The sequence below is a fragment of the Anser anser genome (assembly GCF_964211835.1).
Source record: "Anser anser genome assembly, chromosome: 6".
In the NCBI taxonomy this organism is placed as follows: Eukaryota; Metazoa; Chordata; class Aves; order Anseriformes; family Anatidae; genus Anser; species Anser anser.
This window is the reverse complement of record NC_139726.1, coordinates 19,895,154-19,914,496: the sequence shown is the minus strand read 5'-3', so window position 1 is coordinate 19,914,496 and position 19,343 is coordinate 19,895,154. Positions and strand designations below refer to the sequence as shown.

The 19,343-nt window shown below is 36.1% G+C and overlaps 1 protein-coding gene across 1 annotated transcript in view; it reads left to right on the top strand.

Annotated features, from left to right (window-relative positions):
- LOC310901354 (sodium channel protein type 2 subunit alpha-like) overlaps positions 1-19,343 on the top strand; it is a 130,980-nt gene that overhangs the window by 10,889 nt on the left and 100,748 nt on the right. The gene's annotated exons all lie outside the window — the stretch shown is intronic.

Here is a 19,343-nt window from a genome sequence, read left to right as displayed (position 1 = left end):
AAAGATTTTTTAGTCAAAAAAAAAAAAAAGGAATTTGAGTATTATGTGTTTGGTTTTTTTTTCTTTTTTTAAAATAATGTTTCTGTTGTTACTGATATTAGTAACTGCTATACAGCAATAAAAAATAGAACATTATACTGGTCCAATAGTGCTGTGCAAATCATAGTTTACGCTCTGTACACAAGCTCTACTAGTATGCTCATTCTGTGCTGGGCACATCAACATGCTTAGCAGCAGGTTTATGTTAAATGCATGACATATAACGGGTTCTTTTTTGGGTAAAACTATATAAAATTTTTTTCTAAGTTAGTGTTGTTTTCATTTGTGTGATATCTCTCATTTTTCAGAGGCTCCAGGAATTCTCTGAAACAGTTCCCACAGTTGCTGAAAGTGAGAAACATCCTTCAGGCAACAATATTGTACTAGAGATTTCTGACAGTGTCCTTGAGCTCTATCACTTGAGATGTCAGCCATGTGTATGCCTGTGGTGTGAGGCCTCAGAACATCAGGACACTGAGGCTCCTTGAATACTTGAAATGTGACCCTGTTAGTAAACCACTGATCCAGTTAGTTACGTGATAAGGGAAAAGTATTGGTAGAATATAGTAATCCAGAACTCTATGTAGTGTTGATCTCTTCACTTTATCTTGCTCACCCTTCAGCACTGAGATGCAGACTTCTTGCTAACAAGCATTTGTGTTTCAGTCTGATTAAAATGTTTAATCATATGAAAGAGCTCCAGAAAATTAGCTGACATTGTTTTTAGAAGAACTAAATCATCTGGAGCACATATTGAATTGTATGTGACTGGTGTAGTAGAGAAAGGCTACCTGGAGAATTTTTTTTGAGTTACACGATGAATTTTATGTCCAACTCCACATCAGTCCTACAAGAACATAAATACCAAGCTATGTTAACTTTTACCCAACTGAAAAATATATACTTTATGGGTTATGGGTCTCATGTGGATGACAAACTTGAACCTTACACTATATCTAGTACTACATTATTGAAAAACTTGTCTTTTTTTCTTAAAAAAAAAAAGTTCACCTCACATAGGCATGTGGATAATTCTTAGAAGCCATCTGGATGTAGAAATAATGGGTTTGTTTCTATTGCAACATTAATCATCTATTTATTCTCACAGCTTGATTTTGTTTCAGGCGATTGTGAGGAGGGAAAAAAATAATCTGTCTTCTGGTCAACATTAATCGTCTTTACTTAACCCCAGAGCTGATGACTCCTTTAGTGGTCTCTGCATCAACAAGGAAAGAGTTTCTGTGTAATGAAAAAAGAGATGCCAAAACATCTTGTTTGGCCATGTGATAAGAGCTAGACAAAAATAAGTTATTTAGGATAAAATAGTTTTGAAAGGTGGTGGTGGTGTGGTGTGTGTGTGTTGGGGGGGGCTTAAGTGAAAAAAAAACAACAGGAACAATTCAAATATTGACAATATAGACCAAGAAGAGAAAGTCAGTTAATGAGCTGCAAGTTAAGAGACGGACAGCTTTCAGTGCTGTTAACAGCAAAGAGTGTTAGGGCTAAAATATATGCTCATTCTGAAAGTTGAATGCCTTTTCAATGCAGAGATGAAATATCCTTCTGTTGTGTCAAGCCCCCTGCCCCAAAGCAAAGCAAACACCAAATTACAAAAGTGCTTATAGCAAAATTTTACTGTTGGTTTTCTAGGAATCTTGACTTGCATAAACAGTTTCTGCTCCACTTACTTGCTGCAGTTCAGTTTTGTTTCCTAGGCAGTATATGTCATAGGTGAAATAATGTACGGCAATTTCTTTAGTTCATCTAAGTCTTTTCTCCTTCCAGGTGCTTCTAGCTACCTACATATTCAACATAAGATCTTCCCGTCCAGCTTTAGTTACATTTCACCTTTGCTGATATCCAGCTGAATTGTTCTTCTTGTGGCTTATGTTTGTACATAAGAACTCCCCTGAATTTAATCTGAGCATATTTTAACTGTCCTTTAAAAACAGAAATAAAGTAAAAGCCTGCAGCAAAAGCTGTCTCTCAGGCTATTTTGCCTCTTCAAATGTAGGTCAAGATTTTTTTTTTCATTGTGGTCTAAGGAAGATAATAATTAAAGGAGTCTAAAGTATGTATTAATGCAATAGTAAGGACTCAGAGATTGCCTTTGAAAATCATCAAGTTTAAAATGTATGATTCTTAGGATAGTAATGTAGGAAAGGTAGTGTTGTATTGCACAACAAAAAATAATGTCAAGGTCATTGGAATATATATTTGAAAAATAAGTATTTTTGATTTGTTTAATATAATTCTGCAGTCTTAGTATATCATTAATACAGAATTTCCAATTTAAGATCTCAAGTTTTTAATAAATAGAAAAGGAAAGGACTAAAGGATGCTGTTAAGTTTCATGAAGGGCTTAGGGCAGCCTTATATGTGTGTATAGAACTAAGTATAAAATAAACGCATTTTATCTTTCCTTATTAAGTATTTGTAATGGATTTTTTGGTCTAGTATGTGTCAGTGTGATTAGGTAGAATTAATTGTGTCTTAAGGGGTCTTTTGTGTGCTATTATTTGATTTCAGACAGTCTGCAGTAAGGATGCTACTTAGGTAGATATTTGAAATGCTGTCTCTTTTACATCCTTTTTGTCCTTTCTGTGAGCATACAACAATTCTGATAACCTGCATGCTTTTTTTTTTTTTAACATCAGTCCTATTTAATTTAACACTCTGATAAGGGTTGCAGTTGTAAGGTGAGATCTTGGACTTTACTTCTTCATCCACATCAGTCTTTCTGGATGATAACTATCCAGATAGGTTTTGAAAAAAGACTCTGAAAATCCTGGCTCTTATAAATTTAAGATTTTTATTAAAAAGACTCGACATTGAGACTAACTCCAGCGATATGAAGCCAGAATCATATGAAAGTGATAGCCCAGATATTCCTGTGCTTGACATGCATTTCCCTACTTGTTAGCTGCACTTTCCCCACAATGTTAGCATTGCATTTGGTGTGGTAACAGTGTTTTGCTTTGTGATGGCATCATGTATTAGAGTGGCCAAGCCCTTCTGTAAGATAAAGAGGCTCTGTCTTCTGGTCAGCAGAAGGGGAAATTAATTTCTTGTTGTATCATAAGCAAATAATCCCACTGATAGCATTAGGGGTTGGTTCAGAACAGTTTTAATTTTCCAGCAGGGAGCAGACCTGTCTTGTCACTACAGACTTTCTGGGTGATGGGAAAGTCTGCCCCTGACCATTGTCTCCCACCCTGACCTGGAGTCACAGGTGGGAAAAAGAGAAATGATATACACTCTGGTTGGGAGACAGAAGCAGCAATATGATTTATTGATAACAATGCTTATGTGACTTAACAAAGATTCAATGATTACAACTGATTGTAATTGGAAGATATGCTTAATTGCACACTATGTAAAAGACACTCCTCAAAGATACTAAACAAAAGATGATATATACTATGTAAAGGTACTGGGTTAGGTGACATTACATCAAGGAAACGCTCCTCTTGAGCAATGATTCTCAGAGTGGATCCCCTTGCTTTCTAAACTTGAACCACAGAGGTCAGGAGCCTAGGTGCGGCTGAATCTACTCCTAGTCCCAAACTTGGTCAACCAGTTATGTCTAAAGTATTATATGCATTCTTGAATCCTGTATGCTACTTTGCTAAGACTATGAAGTGTGATCAAGAAGCACCTTTACAGCATGTTAGCATGCTGTTACCTTCCCAATCTGCTTACCAACTATCTGTAGCAGTAAGGGTGCTCTCAGTCAGCAGAAGTAACCGTGGGAGACATCCCTGCCCAAGGGGAGGTCCTGGTGTGCAGCTCGTTGTCGTGTCATGAGAACTCAAAGGGCTCTTGGGTTGCTCAATATTTATGGGCTAAGGTGATTTGGCAAGCACAGTGGGGGTGGGGGGGTGCATTACTCAAACTAACCCTTGGCTTTTTGTCTTCTGCCTCCCTCAAATCCAGGAGACAGCCATCAGGACCAGACATAACCATCACAAATGCCAGTGATGGTTATCTGCTTAGGCTTGGGACAGGATGTGTCTGTGTGGTGTTGGAGGGGGGTGGTTAGGAGTACACTGTGACACCTGGACTTTCCATTTTGCAACCTGGCTCTTGTTGGTGAGGTTGCTTTTGCTGTCCTTATTACTGCTCCTAGCTCACCTTCCCCTGCACAGCAGGTTCCCTTGATAAACATTGTTCTTTCTTAGCTCCTTCTAAGGAGAAGGGAGTCTATTGGTGGAAAAGTAGTACCTGAAATAACTACTTGCCACATGAAGAAGATACAACAGAGTGTATGTTCCAGCTTGAAAGATCAGAAATGGAGTGTATTTCCCAAGGATTTCTTCTGCCTACTTTATTTCTGTGGTGTGCATGTTATTGATAAGCCTCTTATCTTTAGAAAAGTATGGAGTATGACAGATACTTTGTTTGTTTTCTGTTACGTTATCTGGCAGAGGTATATCCCCAACAAAATTGAGCGCATTTACAAGGGGATCATTACTTGAAACATAAGAGTTTTCCAGAGAACCAGTTGGGGTAAGTATTGATTTTCCACATACATTTGTAAAAATACCGCAGTCTCAGTTCTCACTGCTGTAGTTACAGAATAAACCAGTAGGTACCCAACTGAAGAATGTGCAGAACAAGAGAAGCCCTTATTTTTCAATGCATACTTAGACTCAGAAAGCACTGGTCTTTTTGCCTCTTAGCCTGTGCTGACAGTGAGGATACGGCAGGTATCTGTGAGGTGATTCTCTTAGAGCTAGCTTAGCTACCAGCACAGTGAATGTAGTATGCACAAAGAGCTTTGCATCCACAGGCAGATCACATCTTCTAATGCAGTCTGCTTTAGAAATTTGCCTTCAATTCTTCCTCTCTAGAACAGGAATAGCATCAGTTCCTAGTCACAAGGCACAAGTGACACTGAGGATTAACCAGTTAATGTTTCTACAGTACTCTGAAGGGATAACATTTGAGCATATAAGTAGCTGATGGATGTTATTGCAAGCTACAACTACTGGCAAAGCACAGTTACTATTCCCACATTGCCATTGCCATTAGGAAAAAATGTATTATCTTAACATGTCCTCTACACAGTGTTTTTGTTTGTTTGTTTGTTTTCCAGTCTCTTCTAATTTACATGGAGGTTGGCATTTTATTACAGCTTTTGAGGAACACATAGCATTGAAGCAAATGAAGCTCAGTGCAAAAGATACATATTACATTGGCAGCCACATAGCATCAAGTTTGCCAGTTAGAAAATGATCTGTTAAGGAGCTAATGAAAATAAGTATTTATTGGAAGGATGCAACTCAGTCCGTAATTACTGTATATAACTGCAATTTTGCAAGGCAAGCAGTGTTGCAGCAGAAAGAAGGGGAAGAGTTCAGAATGTAGTTTGAGACAAACTGAGAAAAGATGTAAAGGTTACTGAAGAACCTGCTTAGTGATGAGCAAACTAGCTAAAGAAAGAATTATCTAGGTTTGCTTGGCTTGAGTAAGCTTCAAGCGCAAACGTGCTTTTGTGGGCTGCCCAATCGCTTCTCCTCACTAACAGTCATGTTTTGAATGAAGATAGCTTGAAAACTCAGTAATGAAGACCTGTATTAATTCCAATTACCAATTCTCATGTTGTCAGAAAGCAAAGGGTTTGGAAAAGCTCGAAAACTGCAACAGGAAAAGGGGTCAAATTAGCAGAAAGTAGAGTACATTATAACTAACTGTACAAGACTTAGCAAAAAAATGAACATTTGGGTTTTGCAGTCTCATTTAATTCCCAGACTAGTTTTATGCCAGTCCACTATAGTTTAGAGGAGTATTGGAGATATTGTAAACTCTTCCAACTGGCCTCTAAATAGCTGCCTGCCAACAGAGAAGAGCCGAAGCTCAGCAGTGCCCCTTGTACTCCCTGTGCTGGCGCTGGGAGCTGGAGGAAAAGTGCCAGGTCTGTGTCTGCCAGAGGGCCTCTGCAGCAGTTCCGCAGTCATAAGGAAATTCTCAGGTGGGAAAATGGAGTTACTTTCTGGTTGCCATGTGGCCAGAGCAGCACAAAGAGATCTAGACTATCTGGAAAAAGAACAAGCTTTTTGTTCTTGTGTATATATTTGATGCATTTTGTCTTATCTTGCTTGGAGGCTAATTCAGGCATGAACAGGTAGGATCAGGTCCAACACTACTTTATTAGCAGAGCACCAGCAGCTTGCTTAATGCTGTGTAATAATCTATGAGTTACTGACTAGTGCATTGGTGGGATTGTCAGGCTAACCATATGGTTGGATTTAGAGGAATGTAACAGTTGATTTGTTAGACCAAAGTTTTGATTTATTAAGACATACTGAGCTTTGAGTTTAGTTACCTCAGAAACTGTTCTTCACTGGTTCAACCTCCAGGCTTATGGTGACAAAGACATAAATTGAACTTAAGTTCAGGAGTTTATCTTAAAACTGTAAATTGAACAGCTGTATTAGTTTGCTGTGGAGATTTCACTCATCGCAGTGGTGAATATGCCAAAAGGCAACGTTGCATTGTGCTCCAGAGATATTAGAGACTTGGCTTAAGGTGTTAAGTGTTTATCATTCTTCTGTGGTAGTATGCAAGAGGACATAATTTATGTAATGTGTCAAAATGTAGTGGATTTATTTTTACTGTCCGATGGGATATACCTCTCTAGTTCCTCCAACTTAGCAGCATAACTGCCCTGACTACCAATTTAGATTGATAGTAGGAAAAGAAGGCCAAAGATTTCCAAACCACAGCTTTTCTTCAGAGTGTCTACCCATTCAAGCCATAAGCAAAAAAGCAAAAAGGGGAATGATGAAACCATAGCAATTGTTCTGTGGCTGCAAGGGATTGCCTTTTCCCTTTCCTCCACTCTGCTCACTCTGGTGTGCTCTGTAGACATCCAAGGGCTGCTGCAAGCTGGACTTTCTTTCCTGTTCCTTTTGGGGGAGGGAGAGAGGGAGAGACCATCCGCATGGTGGTTCCTGAGAATTGCTTTTACACGGTTTGAGATCCCTGTACTATCTGATGTAAATGGCCTTAGTGAAGCTGCTCTCCAACCATCTGGGCAGGGATTTATAGGTAACTCTTCCACGAGCAGCAGTAGCTTTTCTATCAGTTACAGTGTTCCATAAACATAGTGCTGACTGCTGTGATGTCATCTGAGAAACTCTCCAAAGGGCACTGGATTCTATTGTACTTAAAGATGTTTTATCTCCAGTGTTAATCAATATTCAAGTAGTACCTACCTACAATAAAAAGCACCACAATGAAAATTAAAGGTATTTTTACAAGATATAGTAGAAATTTTCTTGGACAGCTGAATCTGTTATTTAAGATAAAAGATGATTTTAGTTAGCTATAGTAGAAGTACTGTAAGAATCTACCGAATTAGAAAATATTATGACTGATCTTTTGCCTGCTTTTGGCAAAGCAAAAGGTTACTAAGATGTATGTGGTGAAGTTAGATGCTATGTCACTTGCGAAGTTTCATCTGACACTTGGAAATCTTCTGATTTATTAATATACTGTCTCTGCTGCTGTTTATATGACCAGTTGCTTCCTCTTTTGAATATCTAAGTCCTCTGGGAGTTAACGCTATATTTTCAGTCATGCTAATCAAAAGCTGGCACACAAAATATTTCTGATTTTAAGGGAGCTACAGCAGGCAAGTAACAATGCACATGATGACCTGTGAATCTATGTGTCATCTCTTTTTTTGCCTTTTCCTACTGCTTGTTCTCCATCCTATAACAGTAATCATCAGAAAGTAATTCTTCAGTTATTGTTGTCAAGCTGAAAGAGGAAGTAAATGTGCAGCCTAAAGCAAGGACAAGAGGCACCCTTCTCTAATTACCAATCTGAAATTTTGATCATTTCTGGTTAGGATACTTTTTTAAAGGCATACAATGGACTGCAGTTATTTTGTGTATGGAGAATTCACTGTTAATTCTCTGCTTCATGGTGCTAATTATTAAAGCCCGATTATGGCTTTTTAACACGATGGTATTAAATATATATGTTGTTTATCCTCCAGTTACTGCTCAGAAACTGAAATGTGTTGGATAATTAGTGTAATTGTTCTTTGATTGTTGAGTTAAGACTTTTTAAAAATATATTTAATTATTTTAAAGTAAATGTAACTCTGTCCCTCCTGGAGTGTAACAATAAAGTCTTTATTTTCAGTTATTTTTCTATCTTCATAAGGTAATAAAGTGAGCAACTCCTTGCATGTAAAAATGTGAACCTACCATCTAAATATAATACAGTATAATCCAATGACATGGTGATTTTGAATGAGAGATGCGCATTAAAGGGAAGATTGAAACACTCTTAGGAACAGGGAGCAATTTTATTCTCTGGTAAATTAAACTGACAATTTCCAAATTGTAAACAATAACAAAGAAACTACTTCCATCAGGAGAAATATTAGCACATTTTTATTTTTATTTTAAATAGCTCCATGGCAATTGTGTCCCAAGAAAGATAAAGTTGTGCATGACACTGGAAAATCTTCTGGCCTGATTAGGACACCATGAAGGAGAAAGTCAACAGAGACCTACAGAAAAATGCTGCTTCATGTCTTGACACTATTGACATAGGACAAGAAGTCTTACTCGAAAACTCTTCTTCTGTTGTAGGGAAAAGTGCAGATGCACTTATTGCACTTGACTGCTTAAAATTCACCAAAATATCACATAGTTATGTGATTGGCAGATTTCAAAAGTCACTACTAGCAGGGTATCTGATAATTTACAATAGATTTGTTATAGTTGTGCTTTTCCTGCTTCTAAGTGAATCTATCAGGAGGGTAATAAAGCTACTTAGATAGCTGCCTAATACATATGGAGGATCTATAGATGGATAATGGGTTTAGGGAGCAATGAGCAACTCACCCATTCTCACTGAGGTCTTATATCTCCACAGCAGGAGTTGTAAACCAAGGGCACATCACATTGGAACTCATCTATGAAGAACAAAGACATTTATCAGAAAGAAAAAAAAAAAGTCTAGAATGCAGTTTTTAAAACTGTTTTTGAAACACCTTAATGTGTGGGTTTCCCATACTCCTTCATGTTACTTAGTAGAAGCTGGGACATGCTAAGACACAGATGAAAGTACCATGCATAAAAAATCTGTCAGAAAGCGGATTGTTAGCTTTTTTATTTACATCTATAGAAATGAAATGTGCAAGATCTTAGACCATATCCATTAAATCTGAAATTGGTTCTTGTCTGTAGGTGCTTTGCTTCTCTTTCTACTAAAATGCCAGTTCTGTCTCATATTCCATGTTAGATTGGAGAGAGATATTTCTTGCACTTACTGAATATATTTGTGTTCAATTTGTTTTATGCTGTTGGTGTGGAATGTGGTTAATGGCGATCCTGTGAGCAGTGTTATGGGGTTGAATTCATGTTTAATTTTTTTTATTATTATTTTTTTTTTCCTGTAACACAAGTGTTCGACAGCTTTGGTTTGGAGCCCAAGAAAGGAAAGAAGGGAGGGAGGAAAGATGGGCTTTTGGAAAACTTTTGACCCAGGTGAATCATTTAGCAGTTATATTTGACTTTAGAGACATAAGGCCAGTTATAAACTTGTCATAGTGTTATTTGGAATTTTTTTTTTTTAAATCTCCACTTATTTATGGAAGCTACCTGTTTATGGTCTGCAATATATATATATATTTATTTCCTTTGTATGTAGCTCTATTCGAAGTACCAGTGTTTGTGTAGCTCAGCAATTTGGCAAATTCAAGTGAAAATAGAAGAATTGTAAAATCTCTCCTGGTACAATGCATTGGAAGACATTATTTATTTCAATGATTCAACTGTGGTTTTCCAACAGATGCTCATTTTGTGTATAATTTGTTTTGTACCTCAGGTGGCTGAACTGTCTTGCCTCATTAATGGTACCATAATCAGGCAATTGCATTATAAAAAGACTCTCATTTAACCATAAAAAAGCCCAACAGTTTTACAGGTTTTGTGTCTGTATAGGGTCTACAACTTTTGAAGACAAATACACATCCCAACTACTAATTCAAACAAGGACCTGTTGAGTGACTGATGCAAAATATAAAATAGTCGAAAATGAATCTTAACATCTATTTCTAGAAAAACTTCCTTTTGAAATACATTGCAGATTAGATGAATGGTCTATTCATCTCTGTTAATTAGCATGCATTTTAGTATGAAGTCTTGCTAATGTATTATGTTTGTAAATATAATTGATTTTGTGTGAGTCAAGTTTATTTTAGATTATATATCCAAATTTTCTTTCTGAGGCAAGCAACACTTAGGGTTTCTGGTTTTCTTTCTTTTCAAATGGCAACAGTTGAGCCACAGGCATGGGGCTTAAGGTATGGTATCATTAGGTAGGTAATATCTATCAATTCAGAAATAAACCTCAAGGATTCCAGGTGGTCAGCACATTTCCTGACACCAGGAAAGATGGAGAAATATAATTCATATGGCTTCTTTTAACCTTTAAACTTAAAAATGAGAGATGTTTTCCTGATATGTTCCACTGCAGAAGCAAAGTTCAAAAGTTTTGCAAATAATTATAAGGCAAATATTACAAAGTAGGGAGATCTAGAATGCATACTTCTGATCTGAAATGCAGGAAAGTAAAATTACTCAGGTCTCTGCATACAAGTGATGTAAATTTAATCACCATATTCATGTTGGAGTTGACTGAATCATACCTTGAGGAAAAATTAAAAACAGCTAATGAAGTATATCTTTCTGCTTTCCCAGAGTTATATCATAAACATACAGAAAGATTTTTTTTTTCAAATCCAGGAAAATTTGCTCTTAAATGAGTTGTTATTATTGATAAGGTAATATATTACAATGAAAGTTACTCTGCTTCCTTGCTGAGTTCCCAGCCTGAAAGGGGGAATGCAGGTTAACAAATGTGCTAGTCACCTCCACATGCACCTTACAGTCAGGTATGACTACAACTCCCGAACTCTCTGGAGCATAGTGCTTCGTCTTACTGTGCTTTCCCTCAGAGCATGAGAAGACCAAAGAGGCGTATGGGAATGGCCTGATAGTGCATTGTGGAGTGGACAATGTGGCAATGGATTTCTAGAGATGTCACAGCACTGATACCCTTTTGATGACAGCTTAGTGAGAATGTGGAAATAGGAAGTGAAGCAATACTGAATGGCATGTTACCTCATAGGGCAAGGATAACAGTTACAGGGAGCAGATGCAGAGGACTGCTGGTTTCTGTCTGGTCAGCTGTCCATCACTATGCTGTCTTGTTTATTTCTGAATGAAATCATGAATATATTAACATAACTGAGTCTTCAGTGTTTTCTTTACATTTCTCCAGTCTTCCTTAGTCCTCATTTTTTGGCCACTGTGTGAAGCAGATCAAATAAATTTGATAGACCTTTCCTTTGATTTAGGACAGTTGTTCTAGAATTTGTCAGTATTCTGGATCTCTCCTGCTTTCTTCTTCTGGCAAATGGTATTTTTGAGGCTTTTTTTCAGTATTAGTTTACTCAACAGATGTTGGGAATTTATGTAATCCATGTTGTGCATGAAGTGAGCGGGGGGGTTCACTGATCATCCTCATTAGGCACAGCCTAATGATCTTCACAAGTTAAAAGTAAATAGCATTAACTGGCCTTTGCAAGTATGATTATTTTTGTGCTTATGCCATCCAGTTAGTATTCTTGGTTCAATAACTGTGCAATCAACTTTCAGCAAGTAAATGTAGAAAAGGCAGAAAAGTGTCATTGCCTCTTAACAGGAACCAGAAAGTAGAAAGCCTGTGCTGTGACAAGATACTTCTGTTTAAACATCTATGATTATAGCAAAAAAATGAAACCTTGTTTACATAATGAAGCAGAAGTAGTTCTGTGATTAACGTGGTTGACAGTATATACCTTCACAACAGAAGTCCTGCACTGAACTAATTGAAGCAATTGCAAACTAATTGAAGCAATAATAATTTAATAATGAACTAACATAAAATGATACCAAAAAAAGTTTACACTAAAAGTACATGAAACTCAGAGTTTATTTTAGATGATAATCAGTTTATACTTTTATGGAAAAATGTTTTAGTCTTTTGGCCCACACAGCAACTGTAAAATTGAAAGCATCAAAAGGTCTTACAGTTTCCTCATCAGTTAATCTAGAAATCAAAGAGGCCTTCAAACTAAATTTTCAAGGGACAGTGAGTTTCCAAGAAGGTGAGAAGATAGAATAATTGTTCATAATTGCTGCTTCAGATGAATTTCTAGGAATAATTTTTACATTTTGATATATACTTTTGTATGCCAACGTTCAGAAACCTTGGTGCATCAAAATATATATATTGTACCCAGAAATGTATATGCTATATTGGAAACAGCCATCTACCATGCAATTTCTGTCTTGTTGAATGAATTCCTACTCTTTTCTACTTAAATAATATGGCATCGGAAGCTGACTTTCATTTTAATGTAATTTTAATTCATAACAAAGAAGGTGTTAAAGGTTCTTTTTCTTTCAGTATGTATATTAAAAAAAAAAAACATTTTCTTTAGTTTTTCATTTTCTTCCTTTTTTTCAGAGAGAGTTCAGATATAAAAATAGAAGTTTATTTAATAGTGCAAAGTGCCTACAGGTTTAGAGCCTGCAATTTAATGTTTTATTCATAGTTTTCCTCTATAATTATAGCTATTTATTGATCTTCATACAATTATTTTCAATATTGCTTTGAATTTAATTTTTTTTTCTGGAGATTCAGGATCAGCTTTCCAGTTATAAAACCAGAACTCCATATGCAATTCACAGTCAGCTTTTTTTAAAGTACTTGGCTATATGAATCATTTAATATTTTTCCTTCTTCAGTTTGCAAGGACTGTTTTCTTTCTGTAGACACAGTAATGCCATTGATTTCATTTTCATATGTACTTAGTCTAACTGTTTTTGTGAGCTGCCTTAAGCTGAGTGATGAACACAGTAATTGTGAAGGTAATAAATCAGAAACTCCCTTTGCAACTCAATCTGCTCTACAGTACTTAATTTCCACTGGATTTTTTCCACTGGATAAAACCAGACAGTATTGTGGTGACAGAACAAACCACAGCTATCTCATGATCATGTCACTGTTTGCATCTCCTCAGTGCTCTTATGCAGCACTTTTCTTTCCAGAAGAACTTGCAAGGCATTTTAGTGAACTGAATTCTTCCTTGAATCTACAGAGATGTAACTGTCTCATTTATGTCTGGTTCTGATGAGGTACCGCCACATACCAATCTGATCACTACAGTTAATTGTTTAATATAAACCAACTCGATCTCCATATACTTTTTCTAAACGATTTATGTTCCTTTTTCTATTTTTTTTGTCTTGCAGACTGAAATCAGCCTGTCTGACCTGCAGATGGTGTATTTCTGTATAGCTTAACTTACATTATAGCAATTTCGCCTGTATTGCTTTTCTACAAGTGTCTTTCTGCTGTGTATCTTCTTTTAAATATTCTATTAAGTTCCTTAGTCTGTCCAATTAAAAATATTTCTAAAAGTTTAATGTACTAGTTGGGACATGCAGTTATTGGGAAGCTTCCATTTACAGTTACAGCTGGACAGTTGTATATTTCCAGCTAGACCCTCTCATTGCAGTATGCTTGTCTGATCATCTGTTACCATCTAGCAGTACCTGAATTCTGCCATGGGAACTTGATAGTTCATACCTGTTCTTCAGTGAGGACAATACTCAAACTCCTTTATCAAGCAAAGTAAAATGTTCTCTTCTATTTAAGTATAATGCATTTTATTCTGCAAACGTATCAGTTAATTAATCAATTGCAGTTAATACATATTTAATTGTGCATCTTCAGGTTGGTGAACAGTCAAAAACTGTCATACAAGCAGCATATATCTTTAGCAGTTACCCTCGTTCAGCTTTGGCAGGCAAATTTTGTGTGTTTAAATTCTAGCTGTTTTATATGGCTGCACATTCGAGCATTTTTGCTGAACTATTCATAGAATTTAAGACTTTAAGGAGAGGCCATGATGGTCATTTTCTCTGATGTCTTGTATAACACAAGCCATAGTTTCTACATGAGCATCTCAGTTAGAAAACCAGACATTTATAATTGGCCCATTTCTTTCTCTCTCTCCTTTTTTTTTTTTTTTTTAACTTGAAGGCTGCTATTCCAGCAACCTAAAAATAAAAATACTCCGTAGCTGCAGTGTCCCTGTACTTCCATGAAATGTACTGAATGCTCTAAAAGGCATGGAAATAACTAGTGGCCTTGAGGATGTGTATAGAAACAAAACTTTCTGTACTGTACACTTTTTTTTTCATTAAAAAAATAATTTCAAGCATTAGTTCCTTTTCATTTCAGATCATAAATTGTTAGGAACTGTTGACATTCAAATTACTGGTTTCAAAAAGAGTTGCAAGGGTGTAGCATTGTAAGTAGAATATTTGCAACCGACCATAATGCAATAATAAGATATGTTACGCAGGTTGTAATCTTTTACATTGTTAGAAGCATGGACAAAAATTTGATACTGTATTTCCTTTGGGCTTCTCTACACTCTTTGGACTTCAAGCATGTGTCCTTTCTGCTTTTGGCAGTACAAACATGAATGGAATCGATGTATTGATGACAACAGCAAACAATCTGTGTTTTTGGATTGTTTTATCACTAGTAGCAATTATAACAGAAAAGAATTCAACTATTCCTATTATTAGGGATTAATTACTGAAAATCGCTAACAGCAAAACGGCATTAAGAAGTGTTAAATACACATATATGTGGTTTGCTGAAGTGTTTGCTTCAGCCACAAACTGCAGTCACATCAGGATAGGTGTGTATTTCCCCTCTTCACCTTAGTGGGAAGTTCTGAAGCCAAATCATCATGTACCTGAATGGCATTGTAGACTCTGACTTGGCACAGCACTAGAATTTGAATTAGGCACTTTGGCAGAAGATCTTAGACAACTCTTGTGGCCCTTCCGTTGATACTTTGACAAGTCTGATGTCATTCTCAACCTCATCCTTACCCTGTGCTGCGTGTCTCTTAAATTCCCAATTTTGCATTTATGCTAAGGACACAGGTAAGAAAAAAAACCAATGTGTTTTGTATTGTAATACTACTAATAATAAAAACTATTTTGGTATGTTTTGCATGATCCAAGTTATCAAACCGTTACTGAGCAGCGAGTACACATTTATTTAACTGAAATCTGTACATACTCCAAATTGATGAAAGATGTAATAGTCAAAAAGTGAAAACCTAGCTATTTATGTGGTATAAAGTGTAAAATTTAGTTCTTTATGTGGTATTTTATTAATTCTGTTATGAATTTAAAAGCTTTAGTATTCCTTTTAAATTTCTGCTACTATTAAAAATAAGATTTTTTTTATTTCTTGCAACTTATGCTGTGTTAATAGAAGTAAAGGATTTTATAAATTATTTTGTTAAAGAATTGTATGTACCTAATAAGGATCACTTACTCTTCAGCAAAGAAGCACTCATTTGCAAAATTTACTGCAGTTGAATATAAAGATCTGAGATGACTGATGCTGGCAAGAGCATGCTCAAGTTATCTTTTTCTACTTGGAAAAAAGGGCATAGATGCCAGGCATTGAATTTTGGGTACTATAATACAGAGGACACAATGAATACTGCTATAATTATCCAGAGAGACAAACACAGTGGGATTAATGATGCTTATTTTAACTAGACGGTAGGTAATAGTTTTTGAGCAAGCTATTTGGAGTCTCCAAGCCTTCCAAAGTTGTTTTCTTCCCAAGCAAGCGAGCAGCCCAGTGAGTCAGTGAGGTGTTACACAGGAAAACATTTTCCTTTTTCCTTCAGAAACAAAACAACATCAATAATAATAATAAAAAACCTCCCCCCCTCTCCGATTTTGAGACAGGGCATGAGTTGTTATGACAAATACAGCTTGTGAGACAATCAAATCCAACTGCTTTTTCTGATACTAATTCTCAAAAGAACTGAGCCAGCTAATTTAAAAGCTCAACTTTAAGTGATATCTGGTAGTTTTTGTGCTTTCTCTGAAAATGTGAGGATGAATTACTCTTCCCCTTAAAACCTAATTTATGATAGATGCAGTCTTCTGACCGCATGCTCCCTGTTTTTTCCTGGTCTGGTAAGCTTGACTAGAATCTGATCTGCATTGTGGCTAATCGGGATGCTTCGCTTCACCTCCCTTTTGTCAGCATACAAAATCTCAAGTCAGAAAAGCTTTCAGAGGTAATCAATCCAGAAAAAATAGATCAGCAAAAGGAAAACATTGTGAATAAATATTTCATTGCACTGTGTAAGCCTGTTGTTTTAAATAGTAAATCAAACAGCTTAGTCTGTTTTCTTTATGTATTTTAATTATTCATTTATTTTGAATACAGACTATATGTATGTGTTTGGGATGACTCATTCAGTATTTGGGAGCATACAAGTTCCTTGACCACATGATGTCTGGTAACAAGGCTTTGCAGAGTGCAATGATATGTCATCTCCATGTATTAATGTACTCTCCTGAGGGCATAGTTTTCTGTTAAGAATTATTATGGCTACAGCAATTTGCCCCCCACTTTATAGAAATTAGATATTGCCATTGGGCTTGGCAACAGCAGGATTCCCCTAGGATATACAGTCCTGCCATCCTAGGTACTAGGAGATGTTTGAAACAGCTTTTCCCCTGGTTAACGCTGCTAGGAATGTCAATCTGAAATTGGGAATAATCTTTACAAAGCAGGGTTATACTGACAAAGGCAAACAGCAAAGACACACGCACACACTGACTGTCTGATATTCAATGTAGGTGTTTCTGTGGCCTCTGGGAGATTATTGTGTGGGTGTAGAACATAGTGGAGCATATGTTTTCCAAGAATTTAAAAGCAAAATGTCATGCAGCTCGTGCCCTCAAAGCAGTGAAGTCTACCTGTGACAGTAGCAACTATCTGAAAGTAAAAATTTGGATGAAAGTGATTATTAATGCGTATAGAACTGCAGCTTGCGATTATTGGCTAGCTGCTCAACAAGAGGGAGACAGAGCCTCTGGCTGTATAGAGACAGAAGGTCTAAGTTAAGACTTCTCCTTTTTGGTGATCTAGAGGAAAATACCAGGTAGATGCATGCACATTTTCCTTTCCTGTGTTTTTGTGAGGTGGGTTGAACACTTTCACAATGTTCATATCAGTAAGCTGCTAGGCATAAGTAAATCCACAGTGAACTGCAGGCTTTTATGTCATGAATCTGAGCTAAGAATAATTAAAATGAGTTGCCCTGTACCCACACAATGCAGAATAAGAACTCCAAAGGTAGCATTTTTCTAAAGCTTTTCCTGTTTTATAAGTTCAATGTGTATTTTAAACAGATGTTTTACCTTTTGCCTAAACTTTTAGTGAAATAATGACTTTTTTTCATTGAGTTGGATCTTTGAGCAGTTATTTATTCATTGATCATAATTTTAAGACTTATTCCCATGCTGTTTCCCCACCTTATTGTGAGCTCTTTTAGATTATTACTGAATGAAGGAGAGGTATTTCTGGTTTTATTTCTGGGAAAGAACCTCAAATGATTAAATCTCATTTTTCTCTCTGTGCCCATTTCATGTCTCTTGATCATTTTATATTATAACTATAGTAATTGCAGACAGGCTAGGAGCATGTACAAACTCATTGGAATTTGAAAATTTACTCCAACTGTGCAACTATATGTGTCTAAAACATAGATAAAATAGAGACTAACATTTTTTTTGTCTTCTGGAGGTACATTTCAATTAACGTTGCGTTGCTGCTAACAAAACACTTGTAGAAACTCTTGTAGAATTCAAGTATAAAGTTGCGTATATTCCTGTAGTTCCTTTTTACATATCCTCATTAAATTCACTTACTTATTTGGAAAGTCCATTTGTTTCTAGAAATCATTAAGAAAATGCTTTAATTGAAAGGGGAGGATGATAGAAAAATACCTCCATTATACGTTCCTAGAAGAAGATGGAATGTTTCACACATCCATGCTAGCTGACCCAGAAAAATTCTACCTAAACCCTGCATAACTTTTTAAGCAGCTCAAAACCTAAATTACTGTTTTTATTTTGGCAAGAGGTAGAGCTATTTAATTTACTCTGCAAACATTTTCAAAGGATAATTTTATCTACTGAATTTAAAGGTTATAGTGGCTATATTTTCAGTGTCTTTGGAAGATTCAGCTTTGGCTTTGTGGTGTTCCAGTCCAGCTGTTTTTCTGTTTTTGTTTTGCTTTAGGATGCCTGATCAAAGAATAGTATTATTGGGTCAGGACAGAGGTGATATATGGAGTATGCATACACCTGTAGAATTCGTGCTTCAGGGTGAAGTGTTCTACCTTCTCTAAATGTCTTTGATACAAAATAAAAGATTTTCTTGTTGCCTACAGGTGTGAATTGGCACATATATTTTTTTTCACATATTACAAATAGGTCCTCAAGGCCACTTTAGAAACATTTGCTTACTTGCTGAGTGGGTAGAAATAGGATTTTATGGTCATTTGGGAGCTCTCCAAATATTTTAATTTTCAAGCGACTTAGTCACCCAAGAAGCGATAAGAGCTGTTCTGTTCAGTAATACCATATTTCTGGCTTCATCTGCTTTCATTTTACTAAACGTTATTGTAATGTGAGTCATGATCTACATTCAATGTTAAATTCAGTTTCTTAAGAAAGCATATTCCTCCTTTTACACAAGTAGTTGTTTTAGGTGCCACATATGACTGGACTCCTTACAGAAAGTCAGCAGACTCTACTTTGGCGGAAGATATCCTAGCAGGTGCTTTCAGCATGGTTTGAATTTCAGCAAGGACAAATTCTCTGCAGACAAAGCAGTCTAAATACACAGTATAGATTTCTATTATTCCAAATGTGCAATATGCTACTATAGTTTTAACACATCTGATGGGATTTAACTATTAAGAATGCTGAGGGACCAACTTGATGGATTAATATCTGAAATTACCCTCAAGGTTTAAAAATAAATAAATAAATAAATGAAAATTCAACAACTTAATTGACTTCCACAAACATACTTTTTTTTCAAGCTATATTGTTTATATTATGCTATATTGTTTATATTATGTAACCATATGATACCATATTCTCAACTTTAACTACCACTTTTTCTGCTCCTTTTTGTGTTGTGATATTGAGGGACATCATATTTTCACATATAACTATTTTTTGAGCCAGTGACTGTTCAGGGATAGTTCCTACTCCCACTAACTTTCTTGTATTGTGCAAGGGTTGGTAACAAATAGTGTCATGTCAGCAGCATGCCTAAAAATAACTGAAAGACACTGAGCAGTGGAAATCATTATT